Source organism: Colossoma macropomum, unplaced genomic scaffold (genome assembly GCF_904425465.1).
Source record: "Colossoma macropomum unplaced genomic scaffold, Colossoma_macropomum, whole genome shotgun sequence".
NCBI lineage: Eukaryota > Metazoa > Chordata > Actinopteri > Characiformes > Serrasalmidae > Colossoma > Colossoma macropomum.
In genome coordinates this window covers 24,104,752-24,115,195 of record NW_023494795.1, presented here as the reverse complement: position 1 = coordinate 24,115,195, position 10,444 = coordinate 24,104,752, and positions in this window count along the sequence as shown.

Here is a 10,444-nt window from a genome sequence, read left to right as displayed (position 1 = left end):
AACCTAATTAAACCAAAGCAAGAAGCTGCAGAGGCTATGGTGTGCGCACAGGGCTTTTTTCCTGTTTGGAAATGTCAAATGCGTGCATGCATAAGTAAGTGAAGAAACTTCTAAAAGGTTGAAATGGAGTCGGTAGCTGTACTGAAAAATATCAGTGATTCATTATGGGAAGAAAAACATAAGACAAAAGATGAACTCATAAAAAGGGCATAAAAGGGCAATTTTAGTACATCTTACTACTGTACTCTCATTGTTTATTATGGTGGTGATAGTACTACAAATGAATAGCTCTGAAGTCTACAGAGTTCTCAAGCAAATGAGGATGAAGTAGAAAGGGGAAGAGAACAGTAAGGTCACCATGTCCCTCAGTTTAGAGGTGCAACTCTCAGGACAAGAACTGAGCCACATTAGAATGTTCAAGCTTTAATTTAATTTGCAGTGATTGAACCTGCATCTAAGACATCACTTAGATCAGTTAGCGCTCTTTTTTTACACATCGATATCCACCACTCACTGGAAGGTCACTTCGACATTAGCTTTTTTCTACAGGCCTAATTTTTTTTTCTTTTCTTATTCTAGTTTGTTCTTAGGACAAGCAGTACAAATCTTCTAAAGATGTTAGTGCAGTTTGGTCAACCAAATGAACTGGAAATATAATAACTGTGTAATTATCAATTGTATCAGAAATGCCTACTGTTTTACCACTAATTGGCCACTTTTATTAGAAACAGCATTGTACTTCTACTCACTGGCTACTTTATTGGAAACATCTACCTTCTACCTCAACTCTCTGGCCACTTTTTTTGGAAACACCTACCTCATGAAACTCATCGGTCACTTTATTAGAAACGTCTACCTTGTACTTCCACTCACAGACCACTTTATTAGAAACACCTTGTACTCCCATCTACAGGCCATTTTATTGGAAACACCTACCTGTACTTTCACTCACTGGCCACTTCATTGGAAACACCTTGTACTTCAACTCACTGGCCACTTTATTGGAAACACCTACCTTGTACCTCAACTCACTGGCCGCTTGGAGACACCTACCTTGTACTTCAACTCACTGGTCACTTATTGGAAACACCTACCTTGTACTTCAGCTCACGGGCCACTTTATTAGAAACACCTACCTTGTACTTCAACTCAGTTGCCACGTTATTGGAAACACCTACTTCATACTTCAGCTCACTGTCTACTTTATTAGAAACACTTACCTTGTACTTCCATTCACTTGCCACTTTATTGGAAACACCTAACTTGTGCTTCAACTCACTGGCCACTTTATTAGAAACGCCTACCTTGTACCTCAACTCACTGGCCACTTTATTGAAAACACCTAACTTGTACTTCCACTTGTCAGACATATCAAATGATATGTCACCCCTCTTACGCTATTCACCATTGGTCAATTCATGAACACAGGACCACTGACTGGGTGGTGAATGGTGGACCATTCTCAGCACAGCAGTAACACAGTATGTGTGGCACTGGTACGAGTGTATTAGGCACAGTGGTCTTGCTAGAGTTTCAGCACATATCATTGTCACTGCTAGGTTGAGATTGCCCAAAAATATCCACCCAAGAACAGGTCTATGGTGGGAAGCTAACCGTTGAGGAAGATCCACAACCTAACACAATAACTGCACATTAACAGATTGCCTGCAGTCGTTAACTGTTCACCAGCAAGATGGAGCCACAAAGTAGAGGTTTCTAATAAAATTGCCGATAAATGTACACTATGTGTCCAGAGGTTTGTTGACACCTGCTCGACAGTCCAATGGTGGTGGGCTTTATGCTCCTCTAGCTTTGGCCTTGGACATGTTGACCTTAGGCTCATGTGCGGCTGATCCAGAGCATCCCATCCTACTGGCAATGCTTTTCTATGGAGGTACTACAAGCTGCAGTTGAACACCTGTGTTAGCAATGTGTGCACCTTAAAGTAGCTGAATTAACTAATAAGAAGGAATATCTAGATACCTTTGGAAATGTGGAGTATATTGTGCTGCAGAATGTGGCCATGTCTATTCATTTCTCCAGAATCTGTTCCTATCCACAAAAACATCAGTTTTGATAAGTAGGTACAACCATTTCTGTCTCTTGTTCATGTCCATCACACAATCAGCAATTTCCCAGAGCCCAGGAGCTCTCCCCAAGCAGTGGCCAACCAGCCCTCAGGAACCCTGAGGCACCCCATGTTGTTGTTCAGTCCCACCTACAAAACATTTCAGGCTTGATGATGACTGACACACCGAATCAGCGAAGTTTGAACGAGCATGGCTTTTGAAACCACTCCAGGCTTGGGAAGCACTCCACTGCAGTCGTAAAAAGGCTACTGTAGGTTTGGCTTGCAAAGACACACATAGTGCTATCTCTGTAGGTGGCAAAAGCCAGATGCCAGCTTTACTTCAGAGCCCTGACTCTGCACATTAGCCTAAGGCTTATGTAATCACCATCTTTCTCACAGTCTTTTGCCTTTCTCTGCAGAATACAGAGACAAAGAGGCACCTGAGAGCAGCGTGCTGGAAATTTACTCACACATTTTGTTTACAATGAACAGCTTTTATTGATGTACTGCATATTCCTAATTTCATTACATGAATTATTCTTGTATCATATCATCTAATGTTCAGAATTAACAACTGCATGGCAGACAGATAATATTGCCTTTTTATTGTTATTTAATTTCTTTATTTATGTATTTGTTAGCAGCAGCTATACTGATGTGTGCACCTGACCATTTTTGGGTCCAGGCTAAATAGTGCTGGGCAAGTCTTTACCTTCAGGCATCAATCCCTTACCGTATGTCCATTCCTAAATTGTAAAGCTCATGTTTTCTACATGTTTTGATAATGAGACATAAGTTAAATACTTGATTAAATGTTGAGGAGTAAACACATCATCTGAAGGCACAGTTAAGGGTATAATGAACTCAATACACTATTAAAAAAACAAAAAATAAATAAATAATCGGAATTGAAAGGATCCATATCCTACATTATTCTTGTATTTTTTTCACTCTGAGCTCCACTTAAAGATTTGTGTGGGTGCATATACCAAAAAAGGCCATAATTCATTGCAATTAATTGCATTTCCTAAAACCGCGTATCCTCCTGGGTTGCAGTGGGGTGCTGAAGCCTATCCCAGCAGTTATTGGGCAGAAGGCAGGAAACACCCTGGACAGGTCATCAGTCCATCACAGGGCAGGCTGAATAGGCAGATATGTGTAAATGTGATGGTTTTGGTGACATCACAAAAGCAGTGAACTTAAAACATGCTGTTTTTGCAGATTAGTTGCCATGGATTAGTTGCATGGACCAGGAAGAAAAATTGGGGTTTTCCATGATATTACTGAGCAACTTTGCTAAATATTGCTAAAACCATTGCTGAGGCACCCACTGACCTTCTCTGAGGGTCTCTCATTTGCTGTCTTTCATTGAAACCACTGTCAATGATCAAAACTAGACATCTGAGTGCATCCTATCAGAGTAAAGTGGGACGGGGCGGGAGCAGGGATTATGCTATGTCTGCACCCTGGCTTAAATTGCCAGACTTTTTTTGGAATTCTAGGGCTGGTGATTTTTGGGGATTACTTTATTAGCAGGATGGTGCTGCAGGCACTAAGAAAGCTCTGTTTGAGAACTTTTATGCGTCATAATTAAACCAATTTGCAGAGATTTTGTAACACAAAAATGTTGAAAATCTAACTGAAACTGGACCTCAACATCAAAACTTGTATAGACTTTGAAAATATGTGTTTTATATGCCTAGAAGGAGGATGATCACTTATAATATTCTTCAAAACACCCACAAATTAGCATCTGCATCGTGCAGAAAGCAGTCTAGTCCAAGAAGTGCCAAGTACTTCTTTAGCAGCTGACTATTTTATTATTTGGGACCCAGATCCAGCCTAAATAACTTTTCAAAGTCAAGAGCTGTTACTTTCATTTGGAATACTATTCAAACTGTTATGGCCCCACTTTCAGATTAGGTCTATAACACTGCATTGAAACAAAACTGAAGATGGGAAAAGGAGCGAGGAACAGATAAAGCTATGTTTGGTGCACCCAGACATGCACACGTAAAATATTTACAACTATTTACATGTAGATTTACAAACATTTACACAACAGTCATGCTAGAAATTTCTAGTACTGCCCTGGGAGAGAAAAATGAGGGCTAGAGTAGAGTCCTGCATGGTGCATGCCTCTCTTACCTGGTTGAAACCTCAGGTGGTACAAAATAAACCAAGACAACTTTCATGTAAATATTAAATATTGTTCTGGTGGCTGTTTTTAACAAAATAGCTTAAAAGCTCTTGTGTGTCCGACCCTTGTTCCTTTACACCAGCTAACTGTTTTAGAATGCCACATGTTACAGACCCCATAATGCCTTAGACTTAAAATGAGGGTGTAACATTTGGGGGCTTTAGGTGTATGATTCTCACTTGAGATGGAAGAGAGAACTGGGACCAGCCCCTACATTTATTTTACTGGCTTAAATCGGGAGCATTTTATGAAACAGTTAAGAGGTCATAACAAAATGTAATTACATAATTACATTTTTATGTACATCGATTCACACAATCAATTACATTTAGATTTGTTTTACATTCTCTATCAACAGCACAAAATAAGACTTTAGAATCTGCACTTTCAACAGAATTTCTTGGATTGTAATGAGCTAAATGTGATAAACAATGAATACTGAATTGCACTGTTTTGTTATCTCCAGTGATAACTGCAGCTTCTAAGGGGTTAAGAATTCATTTTGGTAACATCTTAAGCTGTCATATGTAGCAGGAGTTTTCAGGTGTGTTCGCACTGCCAGGAGGACCATGCAAATCACAACCAACTGTACTGCAGGATGATGCTAATCAGTAACACAATCCACCCTGCCAGACGCACCTGGCATCGGAACTGCACGCAGGCCTGCTTCTCTTTATCTTCCCCTAGACAAAACAACCCTTCTCACAGCCGCTGTGTCACCACAGTGTGTGCTCTTCACATTTAGAAGTCAAGCGAAATGAGAGTACCTTACTGACAGGTTCTCATCTGTGATTCTGGAGACCCCCTACTCTCCATATTTTAGTGTTTTTCCCTCTCACAACACACTTGATTCAGCTAATCAACTACTTACCAGGCCCTCCCTTTGTTAAAGTAGGTGTGGTGAGGCAGAAAAATATTAAAATTATGTAGATCAGGGGGTACTCCAGGACAACCAATAGGATATAGCACCATTAGGATCATTGATGAGCAAACACATTGTCCTCAAGCAGTTTGTAACTGTTGTAATTTCTGCTAATTGTTAGTTATAACAATTACATAGTTTGTTAGCTACATTAGCCTTGTAGCTTCATTGCAAACCTAAGAAGCAAATTTCAGACAGCAGGCATATCTTGGCTGATTGATTACATTTGAGGTAAGGGTAAAATGGTAAAAATATCATTTTTTTTTGCCAAACAATCACTTTAGCAGTAAACATTCAGTAAAAGACTCAAAGAGATATCACCAGGTGTTTAATTTTAGGCATTGATTCTACAAAGTTTTGGTCCAAAAAGGTAAAAACAGAAAGCAGTGAAATCTACAAAGACCAGAAATTCCATGTTTTACCTTGTCAAGCTCATGGTTTTTTGTAAATATATGCTCATTCTGAAATCTACGCCTTCAACACATTCTAAAACAGTTGAGAGAGGGGAAATTTAAATGTGGTGAAAAGTACAAAAAACATCTTAAACAGGTTAAGCAATTATTCTTGGGTATAAAAGGAGCATCCACTCAGCGGACGTTTGTTGGCCTTCACCCTCGTTGGTGTTATTGTGTGATTGAGGAAGTCCTAGCTAGTGGGTGGAATTGGATACAACTATTTAGGGAGAAAACTGGGAAAAAACACTGTTTGTGGGCTCCCAAGTGGCACAACTATCTTAGTGTTGGTCATTATTAGGCCAACACAGTTTGTCGCTTCATTCACAAATGCAAGTAAAGACTATACAATGCACAGTGCATGCAATATGTCAACATCATACAGAAACACCGGTGAATACGCTGAGCTTGAGATCATCTAAAATGGCCTGATGCGCTGTGGAAACATGTATTGTTGTCTGACCAGTCAACCTTCTAGATCGTTTATTGAAAAATGGTGTTCACCACAGAAGAAAATGACCGTCCAAATTGTTACCAGTGTAAAGTTCATGCCCACAGTATGAATAACTTGTACATCTGTGAAGGCATCATCAATACAGAAAGATATATACACATTTTGCAGAAACATATGCTGCCTTCTACACAATGTCATTTTCAGGAACGTTTGCTTATTTCAATATGACAACGTCAAGCCACGTTCTGCATATGTTATCTCAGCAGGGCTGCATAGAAGTAATCAGAAAGTGTGAGTGCTGAACTGGCCTGCCTGGAATTCAGAACTGCAATTCAGAACTACAACAATGATGGCAGCATATGGTTGCACAGCAAAAAATCCACATTTCAAACTGGATCAATCAGTATATTGATTGTTTTCCATTATTATCCAACTATTGTTGAACATGCACACACTTTCTAAGCCGGTTATCCTTCTGGGCTGCGGGGGTGCTGGAGTCTATCGGTCTAGCGGTCAATGGGCGGAAGGATTGGAAACAGTGTATATTTACAAAAATAAAACCAAATAAATAAATAAATAAATAAAAGCATAACACCAATGAAGTACTTAAGGTAAACCATCAAATGTCATATTTTTGCACTGATTTCAATTAACTGCAGCTCAAACTGAATTTCCTAATCACTGTTCTCTATTTTTATTTGCGTTTCACACACTGTCCTAGCCTTTCTGAAACTGAGGTTTGTGGACAGTAAGCTGAGAAAATGTGAAAACAATTACATTTAACTACTATATTCCTGTTTTAATGTAAACCTCTTGCTTAGAAAACCTCTTGTTTGCATACACAAGTTGTTGGTCTGATCTTCAATGAGGTCATTGATGGTATAGAGTGAGCGTGGCTCTGTGACCTCTGTTGGTCCGGGCACGTGGCCCATGCTGGATCAGAAGGAAAACCCTGTCAGCTTTGATGCAGTACTGAGATGTTGCCTGTCAGATCCATACTAAGGGGCTGGTGGCTGACTGCCTGACTCACTAACCTCAGTTGATAGCTCTCAACATCCTTCTTGCCTCGCACAGGAGACATAAACAAGGGCAAGAACTCCTGTCCTATGAATACATTCAGAGCTAAGTTGTGATGTGTCGTAGCGTCCTGTGATGTCATGTAATGTAGTCATCATGCACTGTAATCCTGCATTTTGTTTTAACTCAAATAAATTAAGTCTGTTGTACATAAAACTCAGTATATCCCACATATTACTCAATAATTTTAAGTTAAGAGAACATTTTTGATGATTTTGTACACTCAAATGGCATTTTTGAGTTGAATTAACTTATTGCTGTTTAGTTTAGTCTGTTGCTATGGCAACTTTGAAACCCTACATTCAAAAAATGACAACATTTCTGTTGGTTTTAACTGCTTCTTTCTCACTAAAGTTGCTGAACAAATGTGTGAAACTGAGTGAAGCTAAATAAGCTGTATAATACAGTTACATGTTTGTTTTGTCAACACGATCTTGTTAGATTAAACGTATATTTCTTTACCATTGGCTCCTGGCTCCATCTATTTGCATATTGAGTGTCTCTTTCCATTTGTTTTACTCACCGTCAGTGTGCTTTCATTTCACCCAGGCTGCCTTTCCTCAGGCGTATGTGTTTTATATATGCTTTACTCGGCTGCCTGACATTGTGTTGTTGGCTAAGAGTGGAGGTTATGGTTCCTTTTGCTAATGAGTGGGGGTTTGTGTTGGTCAGTGACCATGTTCACAGTAAAGGTTAACTCTTCGGTGTTTGTCAAAGTGGTCAATATCACTTAATTAGAAAAAAAATCCCAATTGCCTAATGAAACGTAGTTAAACTGCAATTTCAAGACGTTAAATATAAATTAAATAAATTAAAATAATTAGAGTTTACGAGTTGCACATACATTTGTTTAAGTTAGCCTAACACAAAAATTATAGTTATTCTAACTCAAGTTTTCATTACACATTACTTAATTTTTTTAAGGCAACCGGTTTCCTCAAATTTTTAAGTAAATTCAACTTATACGGGCTTACAGTGTGTAGTCATCATGTAGTCTTGACTATGTTCTTCTAAATGAGGTTCTGATATTATTACACTTTCTGGGCAAAATATAGCTGATTGGTAATTTATTTTTATGAGGTTTATAGTAAAAAACCTGGCAGTGGCATTTCTATGAAAGTGACGATTCACGAGAAATGGAAGGAAAAGCTAAGGTCATGGTTGTCACACTCAGATGCTCTATCCAGACATACAGCATCTGACATCTATTGAAATGTTAAGCTGGCCACAACTACATTTTGTTAGTTTATGTTCTGATTGGCTGTACACAGGTACATGTGCAGGCACTTCCATGTACCAGGTTTGTATACAGGTCTGTATGTTGGAGCGAGATCTAGTCAATAAAATGAAAAGGTCTGTGAATTTCACTAAATCACATGTTTAAAATGAGTATGACTTTTCCTTAAAGAATTTAGTACCTGGTAAATGAGATTTCCTTGCTTATTTTCCAATGCACTTCCAACCACTTCCGCTCCATGCAGATATGGTTTTGTTGCAGCCCCATTTTTTGGTTGGTCCAACACTTACACATCACACAAAAAAAAATCATGACCAAACAAACAGAAAAGACTGGATCCTAATATTTAGGTGTTAATTTGGTCTTTCGATTGGTTGTTTTTACATGTGAGTCAAACAGCCATTTCCTGTCAAAGTGGTTCCTGGCCATGTTAAGTGATAAAATGCACCAGATAAACCCAGTAATGCACTGTGGAAAAACTATGGGTTCAAATCCAACCTTCATTATAACTTTGGGGCCTTCAGTTCCACAGTCATCTGTTTTTAAGCAGCATAACCTATTCATCATATTCAGGTGATCACTCTCTTTAATCATGCAGGTCTAGCCTGGTATCAAGAATGGCTGGGCTTATGATGCAACCGTCTCTTCAAAGGGAGTTTCACCTTACAGACAACCTCACTAAAACAAGCTGCAGATTCAAATATGTTGTTGAAAGCTTAAAATAAAAGAACTTATTAGTGTAGACAAAAGAACAAAGGCCCAAGCGCTAATGATATCACAGGAGCTAAATAATATATCAAACCCTGACCAAACTAACAAAAAAGACTGGATCCTAATGTTGAGATGTTAATTTGGTCTTTTGATGTCTGATGATCAGTTTTGAAGGGAAAGGGTAAAAGGGGACAGGGGTTTTGCTTTTCTGGTCAAATTGCACTGAGAAACAGTTGAGACTCAGCATGATGAATAAGGATCATCCGATTACACATAACAAGTCACCAAATGACTCGTCCACCATAAAGTCGGCCTAAAAAAGCCACAAGGTTAAAAAAGTTTAGGTTGAGATTTTTCAAAAGTTTTTCTTTATTTGCCAGATATAGGTGCTCAAGTGCAAAGGTGAGATTCAAAACAAGGCAGTTTCAGTCAACAGACATATATTAGTGCTACACAAAGGCCTTGTTCAGACTGCCAGCCCAAATCCATTTTTGTATATCTAGTTTGATTCCACAGTGATTTTTGAATGCAATTCCAATCAAATTTGCATCTCAGTCTGGACACTCTGGACGCTCAAATCGGATTTCCTCCATCTCTCCTGTGTCCACGTTTGAAATCTGCGTCACCAGTGTAGACAAATAATCACTGATGCTTTCGTTGTTACCACAGCAATCCATGAAAATAGGTTGGTGATGTCTGAAAGATAATTTGCTCTGAGCATCTTTTAACAGCTCATTATTAGAGCAAGACGAAGCCAAAAAAGGGCAAGTGCTTTGCTTTTGTACTTACTGGCTCTGACTGGTAATGTTAGGTGCTGCTGCCATGTTACATAGCCATTGTTCTATATATAGAACCACTTTCAGTATGGTCTCAGTTCAGTCCTAGAACCTTCAGGCATCATGAATGCTGATAATTGCCTTTCTGGAAAACATATGACTGGGATCTACAGCAAGATAAAGACCTAAAGCACACTGCTGAGAAGATCAAGACATGCTTATTAAACAAAGAAGCTGCTGGTGTTCTCAGGGCAATGGACTGGCCACCCCAGAGTCCAGACCTCAACATCACTGAATGTGTTTGGGATTAGTTGGATAGTGAGAAGCAGAAAATGCAACTTCTAAGACTGAACTTTGGAGGTGTTTGGAAAAATATCCCTGCAAATTTCTTAGAAAAAGAAAAGAATGGAAGCTGTAATAAAGGTAAAGGGTGGACACACTGTTGTTGTGTGATTTTCTGTTAAATATATGTTTTCTGTTTTTTTTTTTTTCACTGAAAAATGTTAACTTGTACTTAATGGATGTTCAATAAATGAAAAGGTGA